We start from the raw sequence: 20,595 nt of genomic DNA, 5'->3' as shown, positions 1-20,595 counted from the left end.
GTCACCTGTATAAGGTCACCATTACATATGTATAATGCAAATGTCATTGTTAAATAGGTCAAATTATTAAATGTAACAAGAGTTAAGCTCACAGAAGAGTCTTGTGCACAAAATCTATAAAAATGACCATTGGCCATTTGCAGTCACTACAGAATCTGCGCACTGCAATGCTCAAAATCAGTGTTTAATTTTATTTGTTTCTCTTCTGTCCATAGATCACCAGTCATTGTTATGATGGCCATAAAGTCACGGACTACTGCAAAAAGCATGCAATGCCCTATATAACAGCCGTCTCCAACGACTTACTGTGTAGCTGTGTGGCAGGAGTTGTAGCTTTAAAATATAATTTGAAGCTTGTGTCCCTAATAGAAAAGCTCTAACAGGGCTGCCAAAATTCATGGTTTATAATTATTATTATTATTAGCACCGGTCTTCTTTTATGGGCCAGAGAAACTTTTTTTGTTCTAGGTTCGAATGCAACTGCAACCCCTATTAGGTCCGAATGCAACTGCAACCCCTACCAGGTTCAAATGCAACTGCAACCCCTACTAGGTCCGAATGCAATTGCAACCCCTATTAGGTCCGAATGCAACTGCATCTCCTACTAGGTCCAAATGCAACAGCAACCCCTACTAGATACGAATGCAACTGCAACCCCTACTAGATACGAATGCAACTGCAACCCCTACTAGATCCGAATGCAACAGCAACCCCTACTAGATACGAATGCAACAGCAACCCCTACTAGATACGAATGCAACTGCAACCCCTACTAGATCCGAATGCAACTACATCTCCTGCTTGATCCGAATGCAACTGCATCTCCTACTAGATCCGAATGCAACTGAAACCCCTATTAGGTCTGAATGCAACTGCAACCCCTACTAGATCCAAATGCAACTGTAACCTCTATTAGGTCTGAATACAACTGCAACCCCTACTAGATCCGAATGCAGCTGAAACCCCTATTTGGTCTGAATGAAACTGCAACCCCTACTATAGTTATTCCTCTGGCTGGGGGGTTACAGGTGCCAAACAACTGCTAAATAACAAGCTGGATAAATTGAATGGATCAAGAGAATGTCAATACTTGACCATGTCACAATTTCAACAATAGACTTTTGGACATCTGATGGCTCCTCACTCCACAAATAAACAACCCAAATGACAGACTTGCTCACCATGGTCCGGTAGTCGGCACACTGCTTCATATCTGGTGTTGAGACCTTAGAGGCATTTTCCAGTCCATCTAACTTCTGCATTAGGAGAAAAAAGGATCTTCTGAATTGGTGTCCCTCAGCCACTTGCTAGGTCTTGAGCACGCCCAGCAAGCATCATGCACATGACCTATTAATTAGGGTAGGGAACAGTAATGATAATTGACGATTCCTGACAAGTGACTGATGGATGTGATTTTAGCTGCCACTGCCGATGCCGAAATGAGAAGAGCTGGAAAGCTTCTTTAAGACTCAAGAATCAGTGGAGACTTTGATGCATGAGATGGGACATTGTCCTGTGTACAAAATTATGGTCTTGAAAAATGCAGATTTTTTCCTATACCTTTGGTTGAATAAAGTGTCTACTCAGTTGATTTTGAGTCAATATTCAACCGGAAAAGTTCCACTAGGTAAATTTTAATAATACCGGCCCATAGCAGGACCCCACCTCCACCTTGCTGACATCTGAATGTTCAGCTGCGGGGCCATCCATTTGCTCCATCAGGAGCCACTCTCATCTCATCAGTCCATAAACCCTTTGAAAAATCTGTCTTCAGATATTTTTTCTTTTAAATGTTTTTATTAATTTAACACAAAGTAATATGAATATAACCAGACATGTTATGAACATATACATTGCTGATTTTAGTAAACAACTCATATTCTAGGTTATAGAATGTTACTATTAAATTTAACCACTACATACTAATCTACTATAACCATAAAATACATCAACTTTTGATCTGTCTTCTTTACTCATTGGAGTGGAAATCACCAAATTACAACATATCGATCAATCATAACCACAAGGATATTTTAGAAACGTAAATTATTAAATATATAACTGGGAGGGGGGGAAAAAAAACCAAAAAAAAATGTTTTAAATAGAGTTGTTTATCATTAGGTTATGCCATCTTTCCCAAATTGTTTGACATTTTGGGTATCGATTATTAAAAGTGGCGAAACTTCTCTCATAATTATTATGAAGCATTATCGTTTGCTTAATTTCTGTAATAGATGGTATATCTGTCTTTTTCCATTTAGCAGCTATATGAATTTTGACAATTAAAAAAAAATGTGAATAACTAGGTATTTGTCTTTGGTAATGCTATCTAAATCTAATGAAAGAAGAGCCATTTGAGGTGTAATAGTGATACTATTTCCAAGAATTTGATTTATTAAAAGGTTAACCTCCCTCCAGAGACATCTCAATTTGGGACAAGACCAAAATATGTGAAGAATATCTCCCTTTAACCCCTTCACGACCTTGGACGGATCTATCCATCAAGGATCGTGTCCAGTTAAGCCCCGCCCCCTGCCGCGGGCAGGCGGCGGCGGTCGGCACACATATGAGCTGTTTTCAACAGCTGACATGTATGCCTGCTAGCCGCGGGTGGAATCGCTTCCACCCGCGGCCATTAACCCCTTAAATCTTGCTGCCAAAGTCTGGCAGCAAGATCTAAATGCGCGCGGCCATGTTTTTTACTTACCGCCGCCCCCATCGGAAGTCACGTGCGTTATCACGTGACTATCGGTGGTTGCCATCGTAGCACAGGGTCATGTGATGATGCCTGCAGCTACGATGTTTCACTTTCGTTTTCCCTCGGCCGAGAGCAGAGGGAAAAACAAAGTGACTGAATCTGCTGTTTACAGCTGTATAGCTGTGATCAGCAGATAGATAATAGCAATCGGATTGCTGATCGCTATAGCCCCCTAGGGGGACTAGTAAAATAAAAAAAACTAAAAAAATAGTTTTAAAAATTAAAAAAAAAACAAAAAAACCTAAAAGTTCAAATGCCGGTGCAGAGACAGGTATGATGCTGTTCATCGTTCCTGCGGCAGCACACATCGCTGTGTGTAAAGCCGCAGGAGCGAGGAACATCTCCTACCTGCCTCCCGGCTGCAATGAGTAGGAAGGAGGTAGGCGGGATGTTTACATCCTGCTCATCTCCGCCCCTCTGCCGCTATTGGCCGCCTGCCGTGTGACGTCGCTATGACGCCGCACGACCCACCTTCTTAGGAAGGAGGCAGGTCGCCGGCCAGAGCGACGGTCGCAGGGCACGTGAGTGCATGTGAAGCCGGCATAGCGATAGTGTTCGCTACGCCAGCTATCACAAGATATCGTACCTGCGACGGGGGCGGGGACTATCGAGCTCGGCATCGCAGCATCAGCTTGCGATGTCGTAGTGTGCAAAGTACCCATAAGTCTATCTAGTTCAACCCATAGCCTAACATGTTGATCCAGGGGAAGGCAAAAAAAAAACCAAACAAAACCAAAACAATGTGGCAAACAAGCTCCAATGGAGAAAAAAATTCCTTCCTGACTCCACATCCGGCAATCAGACTAGTTCCCTGGATCAATACCCTGTCATAAAATCTAATATACATAACTGGTAATATTATATTTTTCAAGAAAGGCGTCCAGGCTCTGCTTAAATGTTATAAATTGTATACCAATATCAATAACTAAAAGTAGATATTGTTTTCAACCAAATATATATACTACTTTTTATATAAAACCATATACTTTATTATAACAACTGCACAAACATACATAGATTGTTTAAAATCAGGGAGGAAAGGAAGGATAATTGACCCTATTCCTTTTCCTACCTTACGACAGGGGTCGGCGTCCTAATAAGAGAGACGCCCCTGTTCCACGACGACTGACCCTAGGTGATCCCTCCCTACGTATTCAAAGTGTACTCCCCTCAAGAATGAAACACCCCAACAATAGTAACACCACAGTGAGGAAAAAAGGGGGGTGCTCAGTCAGTAATGGCTAATTTGTCTGTATCACCAATATAACCACTCAGGATTGGGGGTTTAGGGTCAGGAGCTGTCATTTAGGTCTGTGTGCTCAGTATTAGATATAGAGAGTTAGATATTAATAATTCGCTATTCAAGAAATGCCCAAAATTATTTCTAGCCGTATCAAAGACTGCCCTGGGCATTTCTTGAATAGCGAATTATTAATATCTAACTCTCTATATCTAATACTGAGCACACAGACCTAAATGACAGCTCCTGACCCTAAACCCCCAATCCTCAGTGGTTATATTGGTGATACAGACAAATTAGCCATTACTCACTGAGCACCCCCCTTTTTTCCTCACTGTGGTGTTACTATTGTTGGGGTGTTTCATTCTTGAGGGGAGTACACTTTGAATACGTAGGGAGGGATCACCTAGGGTCAGTCGTCGTGGAACAGGGGCGTCTCTCTTATTAGGACGCCGACCCCTGTCGTAAGGTAGGAAAAGGAATAGGGTCAATTATCCTTCCTTTCCTCCCTGATTTTAAACAATCTATGTATGTTTGTGCAGTTGTTATAATAAAGTATATGGTTTTATATAAAAAGTAGTATATATATTTGGTTGAAATCTGCTTAAATGTTAGTAGTGAATCACTCATTACAACATCATGCGGCAGAGTTCCATAGTCTCACTGCTCGTACAGTAAAGAATCCTCGTCTGTGATTATGATTAAACCTTCTTTCCTCAAGACGTAGCGGAGGCCCCCGTGTTCCAGTCGCAGGCCTAGGTTTAAAAAGATCTTTGGAAAGGTCTCTGTACTGTCCCCTCATATATTTATACATTGTGATTAGATCCCCCCTAAGTCTTCGTTTTTCCTGTCTTGGTATTGCAGCCCACCCATTCCTCTAATAATCTTGGTGGCTCTTCTCTGCACCCTCTCCAGTTCAGCTATGTCCTTCTTATATATCGGTGACCAGAATTGTACACAGTATTCTAAGTGCGGTCGCACTAGTGACTTGTACAGAGGTGGAACTATATTTTTTTCATGAACACTTATACCTCTTTTAATACATCCCATTATTTTATTAGCCCTGGCAGCAGCTGCCTGACACTGTCCACTAAAGTGAAGTTTACCATCCACCCATACACCCAAGTCTTTTTCTGTGTCTGTTTTACCCAGTGTTCTACAATTAAGTACATAATTATAAATTTTATTTCCTCTACCCAAGTGCATGACCTTACATTTATCTACATTAAACTTCAATTGCCACTTCTCAGCCCAATCCTCCAATTTACATAAATCTCCCTGTAATATAAAATTATCCTCCTCTGTATTGATTACCCTGCAGAGTTTAGTATCATCTGCAAATATTGAAATTCTACTCCGCATGCCCCCAACAAGGTCATTTATAAATATGTTGAAAAGAAGTGGGCCCAATACTGACCCCTGTGGTACCCCACTATGAACTGAGACCCAGTCCGAGTACGTACCATTAATAACCACCCTTTGTTTCCTATCATTGAGCCAGTTTTTAACCCAGTTACACATATTTTCCCCTATCCCCATTATTCTCATTTTATGTACCAACCTTTTGTGTGGCACCGTATCAAAAGCTTTTGAAAAGTCCATATACGCAACATCCACTGCATTTCCCTGGTCCAGGCTTGAACTTACCTCTTCATAGAAGCTGATCGAATTAGTTTGACAGGATCGATCCCTCATAAACCCATGTTGATACTCTGTCATAAGGTTATTTTTCTTTTTATTTAAAGCCGCTAATTTTCTCCATGTTAAGATAGTTGCATATAAATGGGAGATTCAGGAAGAGGTTGATGAGGATTCATTAGATTATGAATGATTAATGAATATAAAGGAATATTATTATGTAAGTCAGTTTCAATCTCCTTCCATGTAGTAGTAAGATTATCATTAAACCAAATTTGACTTTGTCTAATTAAATTAGTATAGAAATAACTGTAAATATTAGGTAAGCCTAAGGCGGGCTTTGCACGCTACGACATCGCAGGTGCGATGTCGGTGGGGTCAAATTGAAAATGACGTACTTCCGGCATCGCATGCTACATCGTAGTGTGTAAAGGCTCGATGATACGATTAACGAGCGCAAAAGCGTCGTAATCGTATCATCGGTGCAGCGTCGGCAAAATCCATAATTACGCTGATGCAACGGTCCGATGTTGTTCCTCGCTCCTGCGGCAGCACACATCGCTGTGTGTGATGTCGCAGGAGCGAGGAACATCTCCTACCGGCGTCACCGCGGCTTCCGTAGGATATGCGTAAGGAAGGAGGTGGGCGGGATGTTTACATCCCGCTCATCTCCGCCCCTCCGCTCCTATTGGCCGCCTGCTGTGTGACGTCGCAGTGACGCCGCACGACCTGCCCCCTTAATAAGGAGGCGGGTCGCCGGCCAGAGCGACGGTCGCAGGACAGGTGAGTCCATGTGAAGCTGTTGTAGCGATAATGTTCGCTACGGCAGCTATCACAAGGATATCGCAGTTGCGACGGGGGCGGGGACTATCGCGCTCGGCATCGCAGCATCGGCTTGCAATGTCGTAGTGTGCAAAGTGCCCCTTAGAATCCTCTTTTTCTTTTTCATTAGAATACACTTAGCTTCCCTTGTTCTTTTTTTATTTGAAACAAAGGTATTAATGAGAGACTGAATCTTACTCAAGTAATTTTCTGGAATAAAAAGGGGAATAGTTCTAAAATAGTATAATATTTTTGCAATAATCAGCATTTTAATAGAGGATATTCTTCCAAAGCAAGTGAGTTCATACTTTGTTAATTTTTTTTAAGTCTGACTGAATTATTTTAATTAGGTTCTCCATATTAATGCTAATTATGGATTTTATATCCCTAGTTTGTTCAATTCCCAAATATGAGATTGTATGTGTAGCCCAATTAAAATCTGTTTGATTTTTAATTTCCTCTGATGACTGAGATTAAATTCTAAAATATTTGATTTTGTAATATTTACTTTAAAAAAAGAAATTTTTGCAAATTCATCTAAACTATACAAAACTTCTGTTATGGAAGTTACTGGATTTGATAAGGATAATATGATGACATCTGCGAACAGGCAAATCTTAAACTCACTATTATTAAATTGGATTGCTTCAATATTGGCATTTTCTCTGATATATTCAGCAAGGGGTTCTAAGATTAGGGCGAATAGTAAAGGAGATAAGGGACATCCTTGACGGGTACCATTAGTTAAGTTAAATGACATGGATACAAATTTATTTGCATATACTTTTGCTGAGGGACAAGAATATAGAGCAAGAATGGAATTTAAAATTTGATTTTTTAAGCAAAATTTAAGTAATGTTGTTTTTATATATAACCAATTGACTCTATCAAATGCTTTTTCGGCATCAAGAGTGATAAGTAATGTTGGATCCTTCTTATTGTTCATAATGTTGATTAGATTGATTATTGTACGGGTACCATCAGATGTTTGACGACCTTGAATGAAACCTAGCTGGTCATTAGAAATTAGTCTGGGTAGAATCTTTTTTAGTCTATTAGCGATAATTTTGGAATACATTTTAATATCAGAATTTATAAGTGAGATAGGTCTATAGTTTTTAATGAATTCTAAGTCTCCCTTAGTTTTAGGAATTAAAGTTACAGTGGCTTGGAGCATTTCCTTGGGGAATTGACCTGTTAAAGTAGCTTTGTTAAAAATGTTGACTAGGTGTGGAGTTAGTAAGTTGGGAAAGGCCTTAAAATATTCGTTTGTAAAACCGTCTGGACCTGGGGATTTTCCAATTTTTAACAGTTTAATTACATTTATTACCTCATCAAATACAAATGGGGAGTTTAAAGTAGATAATTCGTCTTCTGAGATTGAGGGGAGATTGACTTGAGAAAGAAAGGTATCAATAACTTCTTTTGTGGGCTGAGGAGTTTGTGGATCAGAATTAAGATTATAAAGATTTTTATAATATTTTCCAAATTCTGCTGCAATATCTTTTGGATGAAAACAGTCTTCCCCATTTTCTTTCTTTATCTTTCTTATTCTGTTTTTAATCCTAATTTCTTTCAGTTTTCTGGACATATATTTAGTGGGTTTATTAATTGAAGCATAATGGTTTGCCTTGATTGCACCTATATATTTATCATACTCCGAGAAAAGGGAGTTTTTAATTTTTGTTATCCCAAGGATTTGACGATGAATACTTTGCGAAGGAGTTGGAGAATTTTGTTGTAAATCCTCAAGATATTTTAATTGTGTTTGAAGATACTCAATTAATTATTTTCTCTGTCTTTTAATTCTAGCCGAAATTTCAATTAAATGACCTCTAGTTACTGCCTTATGTGCATTCCATGTGACAAATGGACAAATAGATTCAGACGTGTTTTCTTGAAAGTAATTTTTTATGTTGGTTTCTAATTCTTCTTTTAAATGAGGAGTATGTATTAATGTTGAATTGCATCTCCATATATAATCCATATTTGTTGGGATCCCCAAATCTACTTTACAAATAATTGAGGAATGGTCCGAAAAGGTTTTATGATTTATTGCAAAATTTTTAAATTTCGTAATAGAAGAAATATCTGTATCAGCTAAATCAATACGGGAAAAGGTTTTATGAGGTTCTGAATAAAATGTATATTCTTTATAGAGGAAGTATGCAAACAATGAAAAATATCATAAAGTTCATTTGCAAAAAGCCAGTTTTTTAATGTTGGGTAAATTCCTCTATTTGGAGCTGTGGAATCAAGGTGAGCATCTGGGACAATATTAAAATCACCCAGTATAAGGAAATCTCCCTTTCTGACCTCTTGGATTTTGGACATTAACTTATTTAAATAACTAATTTGCCCTTTATTTGTATATATATATATATATATATATATATATATATATATATATATATATATATATATAAATTAACTAATGTATGGGGTCTATTATCCAAGTTTGCAATTAAGATCAAAAATCTCCCTTCAGTATCTTTGTATTCCGCAATTAAAGCAAAGGTTATAGTGTTATTAATCATAATTAACACCCCTGCTATTTTTTTTTTTCGTTTAGAGAAGAAAAAATGTGTGGGAACATTTTATTATGAAATTTAGGATGAGAATCTCCAGCAAATTTCACCTCTTGTAAAAACACAACATCTGCTTTGTTATCTCAAATTTCCTTCCACGTGACAAATCTTTTCCTTGGACTATTTATAATAATAATAATAATCTTTATTTCTATAGCGCCAACATATTGCGCAGCACTTTACAATTCAGGAGGATCATATACAAACAAGTAACAGTTATAGAAATACAATATTTAGAGGGAAAAAAAAGAAAAAACACAACCCTGCTCGGGAGAGCTTACAATCTACAATGAGATGGGGGGAGAGGCAAGGTTCAAGTGTTTATTTACAATGACAATCCAGCCATCTCACGGAAATGGGGGATAGATAATGGTTTCCTCGACCAGTGGGCCAGAGCCTTGAGATGCCTTTGGGTGCCGTGGAGTTTGATGTGGAGTTATGTTGTGAGAAGTTGTAGAGGGACTATGTGAATCGAATCTGATTAGGGAGTGTGATAGGCCGCCCTAAAAAGATGCGTCTTTAGGGTGCGTCTGAAGCTGAGTAAGTTGGGATTTGTTCTAACTTCTTGGGGTAGAGCGTTCCAGAGGGTTGGTGCAGCTCGGAAGAAGTCTTGGATCCGGGAGTGGGAGGTTCAAATTAGTGTGGATGTTAGTCGAAAGTCGCTTGCAGAGCGTAGAGAACGGATGGGGTGACAGAGAGGAGGGAGGAGATGTAGGGGGGTGCCGCACTGTGGAGAGCTTTGTGGTGATAGACAGAGAGGAGGGTGAAGATGTAGGGGGGTGCCGCACTGTGGAGAGCTTTGTGGTGATAGACAGAGAGGAAGGTGGAGATGTAGGGGGTGCCGCGCTGTGGAGAGCTTTGTGGTGATAGACAGAGAGGAGGGTGGAGATGTAGGGGGGGGTGCTGCACTGTGGAGAGCTTTGTGGGTGAGAACAAGCAGTTTGAATTGGATCTTGTGATATATGGGCAGCCAGTGCAATGACTGGCACAGAGCAGAGGCATCCGAGTAGCGGTTAGCCAGGTAGGTGACCCTGGCTGCTGCATTAAGGATGGACTGTAGAGGAGAGAGTCTAGTTAGGGGGAGACCAATTAATAGAGAGTTACAGTAGTCAAGGTGAGAGTGGATCAGGGCCACGGTGAGGGTTTTTTTCGTTTCCATAGTGAGAAAGGGGCGGATTCTAGAGATGTTCTTGAGGTGCAAGCGGCAGGAGCAGGCAAGAGATTGTATGTGGGAGGTGAAGGGAGAGATCAGTGTCAAGTATAACACCCAGACAGCGGGCTTGCGGCCTAGGACTTATCGCTGTGCCACACACAGAGAGGGAGATGTCAGGTTTAGGAAGGTTGGAGGATGGAGGAAAAAGAAGAAGTTCAGTTTTGGAAAGGTTAAGTTTCAGAAAGAGAGCAGACATGATTTAAACCTTTAACATTAAAAGACAAAAAATTTGTAGCCATAAGATGCAAGCCTGCTTAAAATAATGAGAAAACACAAAAACGAAAAAAAAAAAAAAGTTAAGAATACCTATAATAAACAGTAGGAAACTAAATAGCTAATATCCTTATTGCAAGATTAATAAAATTCTTGAAAACAAAGAGTAAGAGATAATTACTATTTTAAGAAATCTCTACTCTACAAGACCTTAAACTATGTAATTGAATTGTAACAAAGTTTACAAGTACAAAGAACACGAAAAGAATTTATAATCTTAGATTAGTATCTTTCAAATAATCCGCAGTCAAGAAATTAAAGATATGATAAGTAGAAGTAACAACTAAACTAACAAACTGATCTTCCAAAGTATCCACTAACAATGGAAGCTCTTCGTGGGGGGAATAAGTTTGTGGAAAAGAAAGTTTCTGAAGCCAACCATGGCAAATGAGGATTTTAGTTAGACTCAGATAAATGTCTCCATAACAACTATTGGAATTAATATCTCCATTAGTAAGTGACTTTAAATCATGAAATCAAGTGGGTTGATGATGGAGTTGTTCATGACTTCTTCTGTTACCTAAAGCGGGCTTTACACGCTGCGACATCGCTAATGCGAAGTTGTTGGGGTCACGGAATTTGTGACGCACATCCGGCCGCATTAGCGATGTTGCTGCGTGTGACACCGATGAGCGATTTTGCATCGTTGCAAAAACGTGCAAAATCGCTCATCGGTGACATGGGGGTCCATTCTCGATTATCGTTACTGCAGCAGTAATGATGTAGTTCGTCGCTCCTGCGGCAGCACACATCGCTACGTGTGACGCCGCAGGAATGAGGAAGCTCTCCTTACCTGCCTCCCGGCCGCTATGAGGAAGGAAGGAGGTGGGCGGGATGTTCCGGCCACTCATCTCCGCCCCTCCGCTTCTATTGAGCGGCCGCTCAGTGACGTCGCTGTGACGCCGCACGGACCGCCCCCTTAGAAAGGAGGCGGTTCGCCGGTCACAGCGACGTCGCCGGGCAGGTAAGTATGTGTGACGGGTCTGCGCGATGTTGTGCGGCACGGGCAGCGATTTGCCCGTGTCGCACAACAGATTGGGGCGGGTACCCACACTAGCAATATCGGGACCGATATCGCAGCGTGTAAAGTAGCCTTAAGGAAGAAAGAAACTTCGTGCCCTCTTCAGGAGTGAAAATCGGTATGGTTTTTCCATTTTGATAAATTAACAATTTTGTAGGGAAGCCCCATCTATAAGCAATACCCTTTTGTCTTAGTATGCTAGTAAAAGATGAAAATGACTTTCTAAGAGACATTGTGTTTTTGGAAAGATCACTGAATACTTTAATCAGATGATAGGGAGATGGAAGGGTTTTCTTTTCTCTCATGTATTTTAAAAGTCTTTCTTTGGTACCAAAAAAATGCAGACGGAAAATAGTGTCTCTTGGGGTTTCTTCAGCAATAAAAGATGGTCTTGGCAAACGATGGATACGGTCAATTGTCAACTCCAGATCCGATGCAGATGGAAAAATCTTTAGAAGATTCTTAACATAGTCTGAGAGTTTATTAGATGGAACACTTTCAGGTATACCTCTAAGTTTAACATTATTCCTCCTACTCCTGTCTTCGAGGTCTGAAAGTTTCAGTTGGAGGTAATAAACGTCTTTTTTTTAGATCAAGTTGATATTTTTCCAGGGAGTTTGTTTTTTCTTCCACCTGATTAATTTTTTACCTCGTTTGCATTTATTTTGCCATTTAATTCATAGTATCATAGTATCATAGTTTTTAAGGTTGAAGGGAGACTCTAAGTCCATCTAGTTCAACCCGTAGCCTAACATGTTGATCCAGAGGAAGGCAAAAAAACCCCAATGTGGCAAACAAGTTCCAATGGGGAAAAAATTTCCTTCCTGACTCCACATCCGGCAATCAGACTATTTCCCTGGATCAATACCCTGTCATAAAATCTAATATACATAACTGGCAATATTATATTTTTCAATAAAGGCATCCAGGCTCTGCTTAAATGTTAGTAGTGATCACTCATTACAACATCATGCGGCAGAGAGTTCCATAGTCTCACTGCTCGTACAGTAAAGAATCCTCGTCTGTGATTATGATTAAACCTTCTTTCCTCAAGACGTAGCGGATGCCCCCGTGTTCCAGTCGCAGGCCTAGGTGTAAAGAGATCTTTGGAAAGGTCTCTGTACTGTCCCCTCATATATTTATACATTGTGATTAGATCCCCCCTAAGCCTTCGTTTTTCCAAACTAAATAACCCCAAGTTTAATAACCTGTCTTGGTATTGCAGCCCACCCATTCCTCTAATAATCTTGGTGGCTCTTCTCTGCACCCTCTCCAGTTCTGCTATGTCCTTCTTATATATCGGTGACCAGAATTGTACACAGTATATAAGTGTGGTCGCACTAGTGACTTGTACAGAGGTAGAACTATATTTTTTTCATGAACACTTATACCTCTTTTAATACATCCCATTATTTTATTAGCCCTGGCAGCAGCTGCCTGACACTGTCCACTAAAGTGAAGTTTACCATCCACCCATACACCCAAGTCTTTTTCTGTGTCTGTTTTACCCAGTGTTCTACAATTAAGTACATAATCATAAATGTTATTTCCTCTACCCAAGTGCATGACCTTACATTTATCTACATTAAACTTCAATTGCCACTTCTCAGCCCAATCCTCCAATTTACATAAATCTCCCTGTAATATAAAATTATCCTCCTCTGTATTGATTACCCTGCAGAGTTTAGTATCATCTGCAAATATTGAAATTCTACTCCACATGCCCCCAACAAGGTCATTTATAAATATGTTGAAAATATGTTGAAAATATGTTGTCATTTATTAATTGTTGTACCGTGTCCTGTAAAATCTTAGTTTGTTTGTCCATTGCTAGCATTAAATTGTGGTTGAATGCATTAATAAGCTCATTGAAGTAAGGGTCTGAGCAATTGATCCTTGTTATTTCTGTATTTGGTGAATTAGAATGTTTTATTTCATCCATGTTTATAAAGATACCCGTGTTTTTCCAAAAATAAGACACTGTCTTATATTTTTTTTTGCCCCCCAAAAAAGCACTAGGGCTTATTTTTGGAGGAGGTCTTATTCTTGGAGAAACACGGTTGGGGGTAAGTTTACCCCCCAAAAAAGCAGACCCCCCCACACTTCCCAGGAGACTGATACTCACCAGACCAGGACGTTTGCGTGGTTCCCAGGTCCTCCTGTGATCTCCGGTTGGTGCTGCACGCCGTCCTACCTTGCTGCTAGCTGACACGCTGACACACACAGAAGATCCCAGACGCACACAGCAGATCACAGATATACACAGCAGATCACACACAGCAGATCACACACAGCAGATCGCAGGCACACACAGCCGATCACAGATACACACAGCCGATCACAGATACACACAGCCGATCACAGATACACACAGCCGATCACAGATACACACAGCCGATCACAGATACACACAGCCGATCACAGATACACACAGCGAATCACAGATACACACAGCCGATCACAGATACACACAGCCGATCGCAGGCACACACACACAGCAGATCGCAGATATACACAGCAGATCACAGGCACACACAGCAGATCGCAGACACACACAGCCGATCACAGATACACACATCCGATCGCAGGCACACACACAGAAGATCGCAGATATACACAGCAGATCACACACAGCAGATCACAGGCACACTCAGCCGATCACAGGCACACTCAGCCGATCACAGGCACACTCAGCCGATCACAGATACACACATTTGATCACAGATATACACATCCGATCACAGATATACACATCCGATCACAGATATACACATCCGATCACAGGCACACACATCCGATCACAGATATACACATCCGATCACAGGCACACACATCCGATCACAGATACACACATCCGATCACAGGCACACACAGCCGATCGCAGACACACATACAGCCGATTGCAGACACACACAGCAGATCACACACACACACACACACACACATTACATCACATCACATCCAGCACTTACGGCAGCAAGGAATGAGAGCAAGTCACGTGTCCGGCCACAGGTCCTGTTTGTCGCGCTGCACCGCACTGCCTCTCAGGATTCTCCCGGCAAGAAGAGATCGGTGTCACTGGATAAGGTGAGTGTGTGTGCGATCCGATGTTTTTGTGTGTGATTTGATGTTTGTGTGTGCGATCTGACTGTGTGTGATCCGATGTTTGTGTGTGAGATCTGGTGTGTGTGTGAGATCTGTGTGTGTGTGTGAGATCTGTGTGTGTGTGTGAGATCTGTGTGTGTGTGTGAGATCTGTGTGTGTGTGTGAGATCTGTGTGTGTGTGTGAGATCTGTGTGTGTGTGTGAGATCTGTGTGTGTGTGTGAGATCTGTGTGTGTGTGTGAGATCTGTGTGTGTGTGTGAGATCTGTGTGTGTGTGTGAGATCTGTGTGTGTGTGTGAGATCTGTGTGTGTGTGTGAGATCTGTGTGTGTGTGTGAGATCTGTGTGTGTGTGTGTGTGATCTGATGTGTGCGGGTGTGTGTTCACTGCAGGTCCTGCCGCTCAGTGTCGGGTGAGTGATTGCCGGGTGCCGCTGTGTATAATGAAGTGTCCTGCAGTATCTGTAACTTTTTTAGCTGCACGGACACTTCATTATTGATCCGCGACTAGGGCTTATTTTCGGGGGAAGGGCTTATATTTAAGCCTTTCTCCGAAAATGCTGAAAATCCCTGCTAGGGCTTATTTTTTGGGGAGGTCTTATTTTTGGAAAAACACGGTATCAATTCTAGGTCGAGTCTTATCTGGACTATGAATTGGAGAGTCTTGTGAGTCAGAATCGCTAACTGGCCCTTTCCTTTTTGCATTAGTACCAGCTGGAGTAGTATCCATAGTGGAGACTTTACAATTCTGTGAATTTTTGGATATCAGAAGAGTATGTTCAATAGGTTTTGTATAACTTGTTTTTCCAAAATTATTGGAAGAATTAGTTGTTCCATCCTTTTTAACATGTGTTCCTTGAAGATGAGGAACCTAAACACTTACGGCCCCATCACACACAACGAGATCGCTAACAAGATTGTTGCTGAGTAACAGTTTCTGTGACGCAGTAGCGATCCCGTTAGCGATCTCGTTATGTGTGACACCTACCAATGATCAGGCCCCTGCTGTGAGATCGTTAGTCGTTGCCAAATGGTCCAGACCATATTCTTCAAAGGCGATGTCCTGCTGGGCAGGACGCATCGCTGTGTTTGACACTGTGTGACAGGGTCCCAATGACTGCCGAGATCGTTATACAGGTCGCTACTGTGACCTCTATCGTTACTGAGTCGTTGGTAAGATCTGACTGTGTGACATCTCACCTGCGACCTCCCAGTGACTTACCAGCGATCCCTATCAGGTAAAATCATTGTTGGGATCGCTGGTAAGTCATTGTGTGTGACTGGGCCTTTAGTATGAATTTTTTGAGGTTTCCCTGCATTACCTTGTTTTAAGGATTTGTCGCTCATTTTGTTTTGTGATTTGACTCGGCTACTGTCTATCTCCTACGTATATCTTTATATCTATTCCAGCAAATGTGGACAGATTAGATTTACTATTGAAACACTTGCAACTGGGTCCAATGAAACTTTGACAGCTTTTAATTCTTGCTCCCGATTTACTCAAAAACCACCAATACACACCAGATCTATTTCACTTTTGTCACTGGCCACGTATTAAGCTGTCAATACTTGCTTAACAAAAAAAGTTTCAGCACAGTCTGCACGACTCCCCTGAACTCGGAACTAGACGCTCAGTATTAGGTTATATTTTATAGAATAAAGGCCGCTTTACACGCTGCGATATCGGTCCCGATATCGCTAGTGTGGGTACCCGCCCCCATCTGTTGTGCGACATGGGCAAATCGCTGCCCGTGCCGCACAACATCGCGCAGACGCGTCACACATACTTACCTGCCCTGCGACGTCGCTGTGACTGGCGAACCGCCTCCTTTCTAAGGGGGCGGTCTGTGCGGCGTCACAGTGACGTCACTGAGCAGCCGACCAATAGCAGCGAAGGGGCGGAGATGAGTGGCCGGAACATCCCGCCCACCTCCTTCCTTCCTCATAGAGGCCGGGAGGCAGGTAAGGAGAGCTTCCTCGTTCCTGCGGTGTCACACGGAGCGATGTGTGCTGCCGCAGGAGCGACAAACTACATCGTTACTGCTGCAGTAACGATAATCGAGAATGGACCCCCATGTCACCGATGAGCGATTTTGCACGTTTTTGCAACGATGCAAAATCGCTCATCGGTGTCACACGCAGCAACATCGCTAATGCGGCCGGATGTGCGTCACAAATTCCGTGACCCCAACGACTCCGCATTAGCGATGTCGCAGCGTGTAAAGCCCCCTTTAGTCAATAAATGTGGCTTTTGTGAGATCTTAAGTCTGCTACTCTTGTCTTCAGGAGGCTTTACATGCTACGATATCGTTAATGTTTTGTCGTCGGGGTCACGTTGTTAGTGACGCACATCCGGCGTCATTAACGATATCGCAGCGTGTCACACTGACCCAGCAACCTTAAGCGACCTCAAAAATGGTGAAAATCGTTCACCATGGAGAGGTCGTCCCAAACTCAAAAATCGGTAAGGGTTGTTTATCCAGGTGGTTCATCACTCATGCGGCAGCAGACATCGCTATGTGTGACACCACAGGAGCGAGGACCGCCTCCTTACCTGCCGCCGGCCACAATGCGGAAGGAAGGAAGGAGGTGGGCGGGATGTTACGTCCTGCTCATCTCCGCCCCTCCGCTTTGATTGGCCGGCCGCTTAGTGACGTTGCGGTGACATCGCTGTGATGCCGAACGTCCCTCCCCCTTGAAGGAGGGATTGTTCGGCAGTCACAGCGACGACGCCGACCAGGTAAGTATGTGTGACGCTGCCGTAGCGATAATGTTCGCAACGGCAGCGATCACAAACAATCGCATGCGCGACGGGGGCGGGTACTTACACGCTCGCTATTGCTACAAATTGCTAGCGATATCGCTACCGTGTAAAGCCCCCTTTAGTCTTTATTAACTTCAACTCCTGTTTTAGTAAAGAAATACTTCAATGAGCTTTATGCTGAGCTTACAGAAATTCACTGAGGAGAATAGATGTCATGGAAACAGCACATAGGCCTCTTCACTCTGCTGTCAAATATCACTGAGAGATCTTTGACTAAAATGTTTTTTTTTTTTTAGAGAATGACCAATGTTTAGGTGATTTTCTATGTTTAGTACTTACATTTGTCCCACAACATCACCTTATCTCCTCAAACAACCGTTTTTAATTAGTTACCGTATTTTTCGCTTTATAAGACGCACTTTTGTTCCCCCAAATTTTGGGGGAAAGTAGGGGGTGCGTATTATAAATCGAATATACGGGGGGAGGGGGGTTATATATATACACACTGAAGGGTCCAGGGGAGGTGGGGGCAGCTCTGGAGCACTGCTGGGGGCAGGTGAACGTTGCGGGCGGCAGCGTTAGATCTCCTGCTCCCGCTCATATAATATGCACAGCCGCTGTCCATCACCGTGGTGCTAAAACCGCACCGCAGTGACGGGTTGGGGGAGCGGTGCATATTATATGAGCCTGCGCCCCCCTGTGATCGCACATGCCCCCCCTGTGTTAGATATGGCTCCCATACTGCTGCTCATCCTAAAATAAAAAAGCTTTACTTACCCCCTCCAGCGTTTCTCCCCAGTGTCCCTGCTTCCACTGTGATCAGGCACGCAGCGATGATCTCACTTTGCTGTGCCGATCACATGACCGCACCGAGAACCAGGAAGTGGAGGAACAGAAGCACGGAGGGAGACAGGAGGGACATCAGCGCTGCAGGAGGTAAGGAAAGAGTGTTTTATTTTACTATGGGCAGCAGCATGGGGGCGATATCTAACACAGGGGAATGTGTGCAATCCATAGGGGGCCATTGGCAGCAAAGGGGAACGTGTGCAATCCATAGGGGGCCATAGGCAGCACAGGGGAGCATGTGCAATCCATAGGGGGCCATAGGCAGCACAGGGGAATGTGTGCCATCCATAGGGAGCCATAGGCAGTACAGGGGAATGTGTGCAATCCATAGGGGGCCATAGGCAGCACAGGGGAGCATGTGCAATCCATAGGGGGCCATAGGTAGCACAGGGGAGCATGTGCAATCCATAGGGGGCCATAGGTAGCACAGGGGAATGTGTGCTATCTATAGGGAGCCATAGGCAGTACAGGGGAATGTGTTCAATCCATAGGGGGCAATAGGCAGCACAGGGGAACATGTGCAATCCATAGGGGGCCATAGGCAACACAGAGGGATGTGTGCAATCCATAGGGGGCCATAGGCAACACAGAGGGATGTGTGCAATCCATAGGGGGCCATAGGCACCACAGGGAATGTGTGCAATCCATAGGGGGCCATAGGCAGCACAGGGGAACGTGTGCAATCCATAGGGGGCCATAGGCAGCACAGGGGAACGTGTGCCAGCACAAGGGGGCTATATTCAATATAAAGGGGTCATATCCAGATTAAGGGGCTAATTTTAGGATGGGGGTTATGAGGGACATATACCCTATATGATTTGTTAGACGGACACTGGCATTATAAGATGGACCCCATTTAACATTTAAAAAAAATAATTCTCTTTTCCTTCACCAAATTTGGGGGTGCATCTTATAATCAGGTGCGTCTTATAAAGCGAAAAATACGGTATATCTCTCCTTCTGAATCTCCTCAGACAAAGTCTCTCAGAAGTGCTGCTCCTCAGAGCTGACAATATTCCTCTTCTGTAATTATCTTTTTTCAGCACCAAAAAAGTAAAAAAAGGTCTCAAAATGTTCCAACAAATTTACTGAATAAAATTATATATATTGTCTTGAAAATGTTTTCCTCAGTATAGCTTTATAAGTTGATATATATGAATGGCTCTCAGAGCACTCTCTCCCTGTGTCCTACATCGTCCTCAGCAGGCCTCGTCCCCCCTTTGGCCCAGTCTTGATGTTTGCATTTAAGTGAAGGTTTTGTGATCACGTCCCAATATCTTAGCAATTTCAGGAGTGCTTCAAATCAGAGGGGACCATTGCAGAAAACTTGACCACTACGTGTCACGGGTGACAGACAGTCATGTGGTTTGTGGCAATAGAAGGTCACAGTGTTTGGCTGCACAAAATGCTCCCTGACTTCTGTCAGTATTCATTGTAGTAGGTAGCTTTCCTGCTGGGTTTTCATCTATTCCTCTTTAGGACCCAGGGGAGCTAAACTTCCATCCAGCTGCTGATCATCAGTATTCCCTTTGTGCTTTAATACTCCCATCTTCCCTAGACTGGTGATGATGATATTATTCAGTTTATTCTAGCTTTGGTTGCAAGCAGGTGGCTTGCTCTTATTGCTGATCTTGTGCCGATGTTGTCTGTGGATAAGTAGTTCATGCATTTCCCCCCTGTGTGTCCTCCTTGTGTCTTATTTTAGCATTTAGTGGGGTTGACGAAGAGCTCATGCCAGCCATTTCCTATTTAGGGTCAAGCACTAGGAATATCTAGGGTTAGGTATCCTGCTCGGCGAATAGGTGAGGAACCTATTTAGGGCAGTAAGGGAATAACAGTAGGTTTGGTCAGGGGTCACCATCTCCGACTCATGCCAGCTGTTCCCTATTTAGGGTCCAGCACTAGGGATATCTAGGGTCAGGTATCCTGCTCGGCGCATAGGTGAGGAACCTATTTAGGGTGGTGAGGGAATAACAGTAGGTTTGGTCAGGGGTCACCATCTCCCCTTCCCTTTCAACGCTCGCTTGGTATTTCCCGCTACCCAGCGTGAAACTACGGTGCGGTAGTTGTCTCTCTGTGCTCCAGACCTTTTCTAACTTTAGTTTGTGGGGCAGGAAGTAACTATCATTCTCAGCCAGAATGATGCCAAAGGAGCTGCTTTTTCAGTCACTTGGTCCCCATCAATCTTCTAGGTCTTCCCGGCATCTAATCATGATGAAAAATCTTGCTCTTTGCTCAGTCACCATAAGTTCTAGAACCAACACACATTATATATATATATATATATATATATCGATTCTGAGGCCGTGATAACTTATGTTCTAAAGCGG

General features: G+C 42.7%; 1 pseudogene; it reads right to left on the bottom strand.

Annotated features, from left to right (window-relative positions):
- Positions 1-1,042: 1,042 nt before the first annotated feature.
- The window catches only part of LOC142255773 (fish-egg lectin-like), a 41,338-nt pseudogene continuing 21,785 nt past the window's right edge, over positions 1,043-20,595 (bottom strand).

This window comes from Anomaloglossus baeobatrachus, chromosome 11, assembly GCF_048569485.1.
Source record: "Anomaloglossus baeobatrachus isolate aAnoBae1 chromosome 11, aAnoBae1.hap1, whole genome shotgun sequence".
NCBI classification, from domain to species: domain Eukaryota; kingdom Metazoa; phylum Chordata; class Amphibia; order Anura; family Aromobatidae; genus Anomaloglossus; species Anomaloglossus baeobatrachus.
This window is presented reverse-complemented; position numbering and strand designations above follow the sequence as displayed.